At 42.1% G+C, this 12,742-nt stretch overlaps 1 protein-coding gene across 3 annotated transcripts in view; it reads left to right on the top strand.

Annotated features, from left to right (window-relative positions):
- The window catches only part of Sema5a (semaphorin 5A), a 420,186-nt gene that overhangs the window by 55,372 nt on the left and 352,072 nt on the right, over positions 1–12,742 (top strand). The window contains exon 2 of one of the 3 annotated variants that reach the window (XM_050144769.1): positions 6,037–6,076. The exons of the other annotated variants lie outside the window; for them this stretch is intronic. The gene's annotated coding sequence lies outside the window, so the exon portion shown is untranslated. The remainder of the gene's footprint in view (positions 1–6,036; positions 6,077–12,742) is intronic. 3 annotated transcript variants of the gene reach the window in all.

Raw genomic sequence — 12,742 nt, 5'->3', positions numbered from 1 at the left:
TAGAGATCCAGTTTGTTTGGGGAGCAACGAGACTTATTCCTGTTTCCATTTTAAGTCCCTGGTGTGTTTGTTTCAGATAGTGTGTGAAATGCCTCACTTGTGTGTGGTATCAAGAAGAGGGTCATCAGTAGCCGCTTGAACCCCAGGCTCATGAGCTTAGGGTGTTGCTAAGGAACACACGGTAGCACATGGCCAGAAAGCAGTTTTGAGTGGTGCTTGAACACAGTCCACGTAAAGCTAATATTCCCTCGGGGATCCTGTCTGATAGGGATTTGTACTTTGAATGGCACTGTTAGGAGTAATGCGCCCATCAATATGCAGTTTATAACAGCCATTCCCCATCAATATGCAGCTGATCACAGCCGTTCCCACTCAGGGCTGTCTCTGGCCTCCGAGTTCTACTTCAGGGATCCTTTTGTTTTTAAGTGCTAAACACCTACTTCACTTTAGACAATTCCATCTGATTCTTTTTTGACCATGCCATTTGAAGAGCAATTTTCCTCACAATTTCTGATGCTGATGGTGAGTATTGAAGATTGGACATATTCACAGCATAATTGACCATTTCTGGCACTTTTTTTTTAAACATTTATCACCACCTCCATAAATTCCCTGGGCTTCTACCTGTCTTGTATTTGTATCTTAGTATAGGGCCTATGTGCTAGAAAGAATTCTAAGGGTAAATGCCTTTTGGCATTCTGACATTTTCTACCCTTTGCCCCATTTTGCTTAGGATGAAGGAAACTTTTGTACCCCAGGCCTGACACAACACCTGCCCTCTAGTAATCACTCAAAAGCAGGTTTTAGGAAAAGCTGACATTTTGTTCTCTTTTTGTTTGAACTCACTGGTGGAACTCACTGGTGGTTCAATTCTCCTTTCCCCGGTGTTTCCCTCCTCCTGGGTCAATGCTGCTGGAGGAAATACCTCTGTCATAGTGACTGCTTGCTGAACACCCACAGAGCCCTGAAGAAAATGGCATGCAGATTACCCATGATTCCAGGTTTTTTAGAGAGACTCAATGGTTATGAAATGTTAACAGATCCTACTCTGTAACTAGCCACAAAGTAAACAGCCACCAGAGATGACACCATTTGGGCCAGCAAGCTGCTGGGTATTTCTAAGATGGAACTTTGAGGAAAACAATGTATTGACCCAACCAATAAGGGAACCCAGAGACGAGTTCATATTAAAATTTAGTTCAGAAGTGTCTTCATCAACATCTAGCATTCTTCTTCCCACATAAATACATTATACCTTACTATGTATTTCAGATCTTCTAAATGTTCCTGTTTTTAGAAAAGACCAGCAGGGGAACTGTCCATAATAAAAAGATGCAAAGTTGAGAATAGTCATTGATCTACCTCACCCAAGGGCAGGAGCGTAACATTCTCACATAACAAAAGCAGAGGAAAGTAACAGTAGACTATAAAACATCAACAGTAAGGCTTGTGTTCTTCTGTGAGCAGTTTAGTGATGTGGAATCAGTTCTTACTCGTGCGTCTTGTAGGACGGACGTAATGTGTGGTGATGTGATCTTGGGGCGTGGTCATTATGTTTTCATCATATTTCCCATGCACCTGGTCATACTGAAGGGGACAGAGCTGACCTGTGTGAGGAAAGATGAAAAAGTGCATGATCTGACATGAAACAGCCAAATGGGACTCGCAGGACTTACCAACTCTCTTCCTTTAGAAGGCTCTCGAGGCTTCCGCTTCTTTGTTGCAGAATTCAACCACCTTGCTCATGGTTTCTTCACTCATTCCGCTTACTGTTGTCCTCTGGAACCCCAGTTCTGGACACTCTAGCTGTTCTGTTTCTTCTCTGCTTTTACTGTGGCATCTCTTTCCATCTATTCCTTTTGCTCTTGCTCGTCCTCTCTGGCCGTTCATCCCATGGATTCCGTGGCTCACACATCTCCCCTGCCTCTTTCATCTTGCAGCTAGTCAACTTGACATTTAGCTGTGCTTATTTAATTTAACCCCTGGAGTTTTAGTTTTATTTAATTGTCAGTTACTTTTTTATTTTGCGATTCCCAAGCACGTTTACCCCCACTTTTGTCTGCTATCATTCCCATATGCGGTATGATGCCTCAAACACCCAGATGTGTTACACATGCTGCTTCTGGAGTTTACTGGCACCTGCTTCAACCATGTGGTCCCATGCTGACTCTTTTTACCGTCGCTTCATGTTGATGTTGACTTCCCAAAAATTCTTGAGAGCTTTTTTTTTAACCTTCTCTGGGGGCAGTTTTCCTTCCCTGTATGGTGTTCATTGGCATCAGGGAGCTGCATGCATGACATGCCCCCTTTTCATCACTGGTCACCCTACATTTTCAGTCCAGGCACTCACACTGGGGTTGTTACCATGACAACAGTGAACACCAGATGCATGTGATAGACATCCTTGCTTAAAGGTTCTGGATGTGGTTCCTCAAATATAGTGAGTGCTTGTCTAAGTCAGTGCTTCCTCTGTGTCTAAATTTAGAGCGTTTTGGAGGCAGTAGAGCTTTTCCTTGCAGCTTCCCAGCTCCCGTGTGAGGATGTGGTTTCTCTGTTGAGCGATCTACTCCCTGCTGTCTTCCAGAAATTACTTTTACTCTCCTTGTTTTGTTCTCAAATCATTTAGCCTTCTAGTCATTTCCAGGGTCCTGTGTAAGGGAGAAGAGGAAGTCGTGTGTTCAGACAGCCATGATTACCTTCCCCCAGGCCAGGTTTCTGATTAGAAAGGATCCTACAGCTTCTAGGATATAACATGAAATACAGGGTCCTCAGATTTACAATCCCAATAAACAATGAATAAACGTGTTAGCATAAAGCCGACTTACGTTTATGCTAAGTAAATCTCTCTAAAATTTACATTCAACCCCCAAAAGCTGCTGTTTATCTGAAATTCAAATCCCATTGCAAATCCTGAATTCCTATTTGCTGTGAATCCGGCAAGCATGACCAGATGTGGAACAGATGCTGCCAACATTGTAGGCCCTTGTGCAGGGGTTGGGAAGAGAGGAGGAGAGAGGGACCTACGTTTTCAGGCCTTTAAATAATCCTGGTCGGAAGCCCTATTGATATAATCCTCCTGGGACCATGATCATGTGAAATGGCAGTTCAACCAAGGCTGAGTTGCCTGCTCTTGATGAGTCTTTCTTAATGCTAACTTCAAAATGAACTGCACAGATTGCTCAATATCATTGGATTGTGAGTTCATTTCTTATGATCAATATACTGACAATTTACCATGAATAACAACACTTGTAATGCCATAGAGTCTACTGAGTTGGTGCTTAGCTCAGAATAGGAAATATTTCTTCTGTGGCATTATTAAAATACATTCTTTAATTACATGTATAACATTTGCATTTAGTGTCATTAACTTCAAAGCTGTTGAATGTTGAGTATGACAACTAGCAAGATAGTTATTTGCTTATAGCTTCCTCGTGTCACACTGAGTGAGAACTAGTGTGTTAAAATGGAAAACTCACATAAGAGATTTTTATATGGCCCTGATTGTGAGTGAGCAATGAAATAGTGGTAGCAGTTAATTGTTGGTGACATCCTTGTCAAAGGATTAGAAAAACTATAAACAAAGCTTTTACTCTGCTTTACTGAGGGGCCAATGAACATATCCTTTGCCTGAATATTTGAAAAGAATGTTAGTACAAGTTGGAACTCCTCTTATTCTTCTTTTGTAAAACCCATGGCCACTAACAATTATTTTTTTCTTTGCTAGTGTAGCATGGCAGGGATTGTTTGGCCTTACCAACCTGGTCCTGTTGTCCATGGAATCAGCTCGGGTTTGGACTCCTGGTGCTCCTTATCTGTCCAGGCACACATTGGCCATGATGCCCGTGCCGGGTGGAACGAAGCACATGTTTCAAACCTTGCTGTGTGATAGGAATCTATTTAGGGATGCGCTGTAATTTGATACGTGTATATAATATTTCTTGATCAAATTGGGCCAAGTAACATTTTTATCTTATCATTTATCATTGGCTTGGAAGCCTTTAGACTTTCTTCTTTTAGTTCTTGATGGAGTGGAGACTAAATTGTGAGTGACTGTCACCCTTCTGAACAGCAAAACCCTGGCACTCGTTCCTCCTGCTTGAGTTTGGGTTCCTCTTGTCGGAGCTCCTTTGATGTACCTGACTCTTCACTGTGACCTATGCTCTAGTCTCCACTCCTGTGACATCAGCTTACTTAGCTTCCGTGTGTGAATGAGATTGAGTGGGATTTTGCTTTCAGTGCCTGGTTGTCACTTCACATGTGATCTTCCAATTCCATCCATGTTTCTGACCTGATAGGATCCCACTCTTCCTGAATGAACAAGATTCTATACATATGTCATATATGATTTATATGTTTATGTATATATGTACATATAAATGTACATATAAATTAGATTTATATATTATATGTATATATTACATAAACATATAAATCTCATATATATAGATAGATAGATATGGTTACTTATCTACTTGTCTGTTGATAGACACCTCAATTGATTCTATATCCTGACTGCAGTAGTTTGACTTGGTGAATATAATGCCAGTTACCCTGGGGTATGCTGATTTTAGCTCTTTTTGGTGGATACTCAGGTTTTGGAGAGTTGGGTCTTTTCATTGTGGCTTGCCATGGCTATATCCTTAATTTATTAATATATAAATATATCGATATATACATATATACCTACATGGCTATATAAACTACATTCATTTTGCAGCTTTTCCTATTTTTAGGTTTGATTTACTTCTGTGATGTATAAAAATGTGTGACTCCACGGCTTAGCTAACATGAACTGGAAAGAAAAGGAAAAGGAAAATACAGAAGTCGAGTTGTGATGGCCCAGTTTTCAGTTCCTTCTGTTGAAGTGGCTTGCCCTTTCCTGTTCCCAGACCTTTCTCAGCATGTTTCCCTTGGTTTCAGCACATAGTATGGAGACTGTATGGTATTTCTCACCTTCTTGTGCAGGGACAGCTGGCCATGATCCACGATGCAGGATGGTTTCTGTGCTGGGGATCCTTTGACACTTCCTGGCAGTAGTCTTAGAGGTCATTCCTTTAAACATGATTAGAAGCCAAGCCTGTGTTTGTTAGATGTTTATGAGGATAAATCTAGAGTTTTGCATTGCTAAGTTAAGAGAAAAGAAATAGAGAAGGGGCCGAGAGAGAAACATGTAGACGGGATGGTGAAAAAGAAGGGAGGAGGTGCTTAGTACTGAAAAGAGAGAGCCAATCGTGGTAGAGAGAAGAAACAGGGCACAGAGACAGTCGATTGAGCCCGAGAGCAAGAGGAGGACAATTGTCAGTGAAGGATATCAACAAGTTATCTCTTTAAAGTCCGGAATATAAATTGAAATTAGCATGATAAGTAAACATAGTTTTTAACAGAGTAGAGTTATGGTGTGTGTGTGTGTGTGTGTGTGTGTGTGTGTGTGTGTGTGTGTGTGAATAGGCAGACTTTTAGTGTAGATCGAAGTTGTCCTGTGCTCTTTATGAGAAGTGGTGATCCCACGACTTTGATGAAGCTGACCGGAAGGGATAAAAGGAAGCAACTTTATTCAGTTTCTGAGAATAAATGATCAGTCGTGCCAATGTGTATCATGTGACCTTTCTTTGGAGTGATGAGTGATTTTCCTGAGGAATACAAAAGTATCATCATCCCAGATAGGACACCAGTAACTGCTCAAAGAGACACTTTTACCTATTTATTAATGATTAAGAAGCAAACTTCTTCCAGGGACCAGTATCTTACCCCCAGATGGATATTAACCGACAGGGATCACCACTCTCAGAGTCTTGATTTCTAGTTTTCTCTTTCCTCAGTCAGAATTTATTTGCTTTGGGTTCCATTCCTCTAAAATCCTGATTGTCCTTCCAAGACACCATGATTGTGTTGGCAGAGCAGGAGGGTTTTCACATTGCCACATTGGAAGGCATGGATATTCTGTGCTGTCTCCAGTAGGATATACCTATAACTTGAATGAATGGAACTTCAGGCCCTCAGCTCCTCCTGATATAATCATTTTCCTATTTCTAGGTGACTGACTGTATTGATGTAGATTAAGAGAAGAAGGCAGGTAAGAAGGGAGAGAGGGAAAAAGGGACTGAGGGGGAGAAAGGGGGTGAAGGAGGGAAAGAAAGTGAGGAAGGGAGGAAAGAAGGGATGGAGGGAGAGAAAGGGGGTGAATGAGGGAGGGAAAGGGAGATAAGGGGGGAAGGAGTCTGCATTGACAAAGATAGTTAGCTGATCAATGAAATATCAAGGGGAATGGAAACTCCTGTGTTTTATTTTGAGAATCAGTCATTTAATTTCAGTGAAATTAACATGGTTTTGAAAAGCAGTTTCTGCGGTTCACTGCAACACAGGCATCGTGTGACAGATTTGCTGTCTTCTGAGAGGCTGAGATAGATATTCGGATGCATTAGAAACCGTTCTTCCTATGGGAGGTCTACTGTGTGTGGATGAAGGCAAGGCATAGTCAACAGGCTTGGTCTCTGGACGCTCGGCTGAGGCATTTCGATGAGTCCCTGGTCTAGGTATTGGCCTATGCTCTTGTAGGAAGCTACAGTTATTATAAAAACCATGGCTCTGAACAAATAGAAGGATCTCATGAAACAAAACAGAAACAAAATTTAAACAAAAAGTAAAAGTAGGGAGAGGAAGAAAGAAAGATGTGAACTGCAAATGGAGGAACAGATACTCCCAGTGACGAGAAAACATCTTCAGTAGCTTAGGCAGCCGTCTCTAAAATTTGTAGTGGTCAGTCCCAAAGAGCAGGACTAGCCAAGTTTGGCAGTCTTCTTCTCTTAGTGGGGTCCCCATCACCAAACAGCTCAGCCCGACTGATTATCAGCTAAGAGTAACTGGGCGACAGGCACTCATTCTTTGGGATGATTCTAGGCAAAAACTGAGCACCAAGTAGGGCGCCATGAAGGTTCTGAAATTGTGAGCAGAGTTTGCACAGAAGCAATGGCGAGGCTGCTGCAGTGAGTATTTCATGTCGCTTCATCCGGGTCTCAGTTGCCAGGGGAGTGCACGCCACTAAAAGTAGCATACTGAATTTCTGCACGCTAGTGGCTCTAAATTTCACTGGCATAATTCATTCCCACCCGGGCCTGTGTTGAGGATGGAAAATGAAGACACTGAGAGGAACAGTGAAGACCACAGCCTAAGGTCTAATTTACAGGCCACTCCGAGAGTCAATCTGTTCCAGGAGAAGTGTGTGACTTATGAGCCTGCTGCTTTCAGAAGTCTGTATCCGCTGCCTCTGCGGGCTCCAGGGCCACGGCAGCGCACATCTTCCAAAATGGGAGGCAGCGAGAGCAGATTTGTGATGTACAGTTTTTCTGATTAATTGAAGAATACACATGGCTCATTCCTACCCCCAAAGCAGGGTCGCCACCAAAAAACACGTCTAATTGGCTAAATAAATAACTCCACGTTTTTCTGCCTGCAGCTTTTCCTTTATTGAATTATTAATGCTGTGTCCCCTCTAGATCAGCCACAGCTAATGACTGCTTTGCCTCCGGTGGTTAATATTCTCCAATCAGCTGTAAATTGTCCTGATGACTTACTTTGCAAACTTGTAGCTTATATTATTGGCTCAGCTTTCAAAATGGCTGGGGATTCAAGAGCATCATAAAAATTAAGCTATTTTCAGCGTTGTAATTTTTCTGCACTGAGCATAAAGTATCTAGGGTTTTTCTAATAGTCTATACCAATAGTTCTTACCCGAGGCTTAATTTTTTTCTCAAGAGATATGTTGAAGTAAAAGTCCAGAGACAGCTTTAATTGTCACAGCTTGTGAATGGATATGCTAAGAGTCTCCAGGGAGTATTTGCACGGCCACTCCTACCTAGAGGATAGTGTACAGGACAGTCCTATGGGACAAAGAATTTGGTAGGGTTGGAGTTGGGAGACACAAAGTTGTGGGGGGACATTTAGATCTAGAAGGTGTTGAGGGGTGGTGAGTCAGATCAAAACAGACTGTACGAAGATCCCAAAGAGCCAATAAAAACTCAAGGAGAAATATTTGGTTCTACACATTAGCAAAGCCAGGGCCAAGATCCTTGATTTAAGTTGACTCCAAAGGCAGAAGAGCAGAGGATGAGCATATGATCATTGTTTAGTTCAAGCAGTATTTTATAAATTTTTAACTTTCTTTCCATTTATTCTTTGTGTCTTCCACATCATGCATCTCCATTCCATTCTTTACTCATCCCTTTGTGTCTAGCCTTCTCCCAAAATAAAATAAAACAGATTTAATAGAAAAAAAAGAAGAGGAGGAAAAAATTAAAAGTAGAAAAATTTGTCTCTTCATTGAAGCTGTAGTGTGACCCTGTGAGTCCTGCAGTAAACCCTTTTATCCATTTATCTTTGCTTTCAAGTGTTCATTGTAGAGTCATTGGCCTGGTTCGTGGCCTCGGGTTTCTGTTATACCCGATGCTGGACCCTCACTGGAACTCCTCTTGGTTATCCTGTTGTTGCCCTGTGTTGTGGAGAGCCTTTGGCTTTGAGTTCCTGCACGTGCTCCAGCAGATCCCAGATGGGGTGGATGTTGGGGTGGGCCTGGGAGATAACCGTTGGGCAGTCCTCCAGTTCTCCCTTGTCCTCCCCACCAGAGTGAGCTTCCCTGCAGTGCCCTTGCTAGTTCAGCCCTTACTGTGATGAGCAAGGGGGCAGGGCGAGTTCTCCCACCAGGCAGCGCTTAGTGGATAACCATTATGCAGGGCGTGGTATTCTTTTCTTCTTTCCCCTGTTCTCAGCATCTCATGATGGAAACACTAATTAAGGGCCAGCAGCATCAGGGTGTTCCCCAACCGGAGGTGCCTTACAAGGCAAATTTACTATGTTCATGTCTTATTCTGGGGAATGAAGCAGACAGGTTGTGTATCCCTTATCTGAAATACTCAGGAACAGAAGTGCATCTGATGGACTTTGGAATATTAACACAAAAATGGTGAGATATCTTGGGGGTGGCACCAAGGCTGAAAAATGATATTCACGTGTGTCTCTCATACACTTCCTACTGCTTGAAGGTTATTTGATACAGTACTTTTGATGCACCAGTGTTTTGAATATGACCTGTCACACAGAATCGGGTGTAGAGTTTTTTTACTTGTGGTATTATGTATATACCCAAACAGTTTTGCAGCAATAATGTACAATTTACACCTGAAGAGGAGTTTTACACCTTATCACAAAGGCACATGCATCATTTTCACCTGATAAGTAATTTTATAGTCATAAAACGTATTCACTGCAATGAAGTGTTTGAGATTTGGAAATGGCAAGCTGTGTGTCTATCCTTCTATTCAGTATTGTGCTGTCTTCCACCCCTGACTAGGGAACTCTGCTGCTGCTGCTGCTGCTGGGCATTTTATTATGTTCCTTGAAAGCTGTGGTGAAGAATGGTGAAATATATCAACTGAAGTCATGATCACATTAAAAAATAATAAGGGATATTACACAGGAAAGGTTTAGACTAAGTTGGCTGGACGGGCAGAGGCTGTGGGTTGACTGAGCACTCTGACAGAACTAATCCTGTGTAGCCCACAGCCCAGGAGTTTCTTATCTGACATCCTTTCAGAGCTCAGCAAGGGAGGTTATTACCAGCTGTGATCCACAAACACTGTTTGATTTTCATTTCTTCATGACTAGGTATACTGGACACTTTAAAGTTGGAAGTTATTGGTTGCCTCGGTTGCTTCCTCTGAGAACTATCTATTCAATAGCCATTGAACAATGACTACTGTTCCCCAGGTGCTAGTGTTTGCTCTTCTCTCTACTTTCTGGATTCCTGGGCTCTGTCGGATGTGTTGCTGGTCATGGAGTTCTCCTATCCTGTAGGGTGTCTACTTGTTCAGCTGATAGCTTCCCGTGCCGTGAAGAAATGTTTACATTTCATGGCCTCTCTGCTGATCTCTGGGGATGAATGCTGGACCTTGCCTTCTGCAGTGTCTCGAGTGACATCCCCTCTGTTTCACTACAGGTTCAGTATTTCCCATGTTATGTTAAAGCTGCTGTTCCACCTCAAGTTGATTTTTGTACAGTGTGAACAATATTAATCTAATTGCGTCCTTCTTAAGGAGGATAGTCAATTTGGCCAGCAACATTTGTTGAGCTCGCTATCTTTCCCCATGGCATGTTTTTGGGACTTTGGGTTAAAAATTAGGGGACCATAGCTTTGGTGTGCTATTTACCGTTCTTTTAACATGGTCCATTGGTCTAGTTAATCCTTTTTGTGTCACTACTAGGATGTCTTTGTCACTCCAGCTCTGTAGTATAATTTGGGGTCAGGCATAGTGGTTCATCCATCCGTGTTCACACTCTTTACCGCTGCTCTACCTATTTGTGATTCCAAGTGAATTCTTGTTTTTTTTTTTATATTTCTGAAATATGACACTGGAGTTTTGGTGGGTATTCAATTTTGCATTGAATTTGTAGGTTTACGTCCTTCAGATAACTATATCAAATCACTCTCCTATCCTGTTATTTACTGTGCAAAGTATGCATGAGGTAATAAATTTGTATCTATGCATGAAGTATGACTTTAAAAAATTCAAAAGGAAAGACACAAAGCAAGTGACAATAGGAAAAGCTGGCTGGCATCATGATTAGAAACATGCCTTGCCATCTATCTTTTACCTATAACATTAGCAAAGGCAAAAAGTTAGAGGAAAAAAAAAATCTCAGTGAAAATGGTCAGCGCGTACAAGGATTGATGAGTAGGTCCCAGCCATTGGTGGACATCAATGGAGCCTCACTGCTGCTTCTCGGGATTCACTCCCCGTCAATACCCACCTCATTATGCAATAGCTCATATCTGTGGGCTTTAACGTTTTACTAGTAGATAGCATGGTGAAGGCCCACGGTAGGTTTCTGGTTACATTAAGTAAGACATAGGACATGACCCTTACAGAGAATGCAAGATTCATTCAGGTAAACACTGAAGTGTACAAGTGGCACATTGGTGAACTAACTCACTGCGTGAGTGAGCACCTGTAGTCCCACATCTCTCTGGATAATTTTGTCTGCACATACATGTGTTGTGGGATATTTAAATATGTAGAGATGTGTTACATTTGTTTATGCTGCAGAATATTTCTTCAACTGTGCAAAGGCGTGTTATATTTGTGTGTTATATTTGTTTCGCTGCCTTTGTTAACAATGTGAGGATGTGTTACATTTGTTTAGGCTGCATTTGTTTAGTTATGTAAAGATGTGTCGCAATTGTTTCACTTTGCCTGCCCAAGGCACCTGATTGATCTGATAAAGAGCTGAACGGCCAATAGCTAGGCAGGAGAGGGCAGGAGCATTTGGGCAGGCAGGCAGATGGAATAAGTAGGTGGAGAAATCTGGAAGAGAGGAAGGAGGAGAGAACAAGGAGAAAGAGAGGGAGACTCCAGGGAGCAGCCAGCCAGGCAGCTGCCAGCTAGGGGACAGAGTAGGACATACAAAAGAAAAGGTAAAAAAGCCCTGAGGCAAAACCTAAATGAGAAGAAACAGGTTAAGTTATAAGAGCTCAAATGAGTCTACGCTAGGCTGAGCATTCATAACTAATAAAAAGTCTCGGTGTCGTGATTTGGGGGCTGGTTGATGGCCCAAAAGAAAAAGCCTGGCACATACATGGGGAGTGTCTGAAAAGATGCATACCAATCTGTTTTCATTTCCTGCACCTGGAAGTGATTTGATTTTGGGAGGGTGAAGAAACATGGGGTTAATTTTAATTTTCATAGGTTATTTTTTAAAATTTAACTCTTTGGTGAAAAAAAAATGAATTGCGAGTTCATTTATTGAGCACGCATTAATTTCCATGCCCTCTGCTTACATAGGAAAAAGACGCTGGGAGCTGTGAACAACAGTTGTCATCCGTATTTGCCCCATCTTATGATGCTGGATCCCCAGTTTCTTTCTCACTCTTGGCAATTAATACGAAATAGAAGGCTTTGTGCTGATGAAAGAACCATGCATATTTCTAAAACTACTTTAAAAATATTATTATAAGCTTGGTAAATATTTTTAAAACTATCTTTATTCATTAAACATACTTATTATGTCCTGGTTTGAAATGTTCAGATCAAAGACTGTCTGCCAGTGCCTACCTTGGTGAATATCATGATATGGTCGTGTCTACATGTTGGAAGTGCACTTGAGGAAACAGACAACAAATAGACCTGAGATATAGACAGGGAGGGAGGATGCTTGGTGACACTTGTCCCAGTGTAGCCTAAGAAGCTCTCTCTGAGGGCATGAATGGGGAGAAGAGCCCGAGGTCCAGGAATAGGCGAGGATTCCAGCAGTTAAAGTGCTTTATGCATGAGAAGGCTCACTGCACTTAGAACCAGTGGGCTGCTGAGCATGGTGCTGCACACCCTTAATCCAAGTGTTTGGGAAGGAGAGACAAGCAGATTTCTGTGAGTTCGAGGCCAGCCTGGCCTACATAGGGTGTTCTAGGTTAACCAAGACTACCCAGTGAGATTTTATCTTAAAACTACAATGAAATAAAAGAAAAAAAAACAAAAGTAGGAGCCATGAACTGCAGTCGTCTTTGAGAGCGTAGAGCAAGGTGCCACAAGGCAGGAGACAGTGGTTTGGGGGTTGATCTTCATTGATCTTTAATGACCCCCTGCAGGGCGTGAGTGGCCCTTTCTCCCTTAGTGAAAGAAGTGCTTCTTAGATGATTATTAAAACCCCATGAACTCTGAGATAATGAAGATGGCTTCCACTGTACCTTGTCCAT

Source organism: Alexandromys fortis, unplaced genomic scaffold, assembly GCF_014885135.2.
Source record: "Alexandromys fortis isolate MF-2015 unplaced genomic scaffold, M_Fortis_MF-2015_v1.1 scaffold_52, whole genome shotgun sequence".
NCBI lineage: Eukaryota > Metazoa > Chordata > Mammalia > Rodentia > Cricetidae > Alexandromys > Alexandromys fortis.
This window is presented reverse-complemented; position numbering and strand designations above follow the sequence as displayed.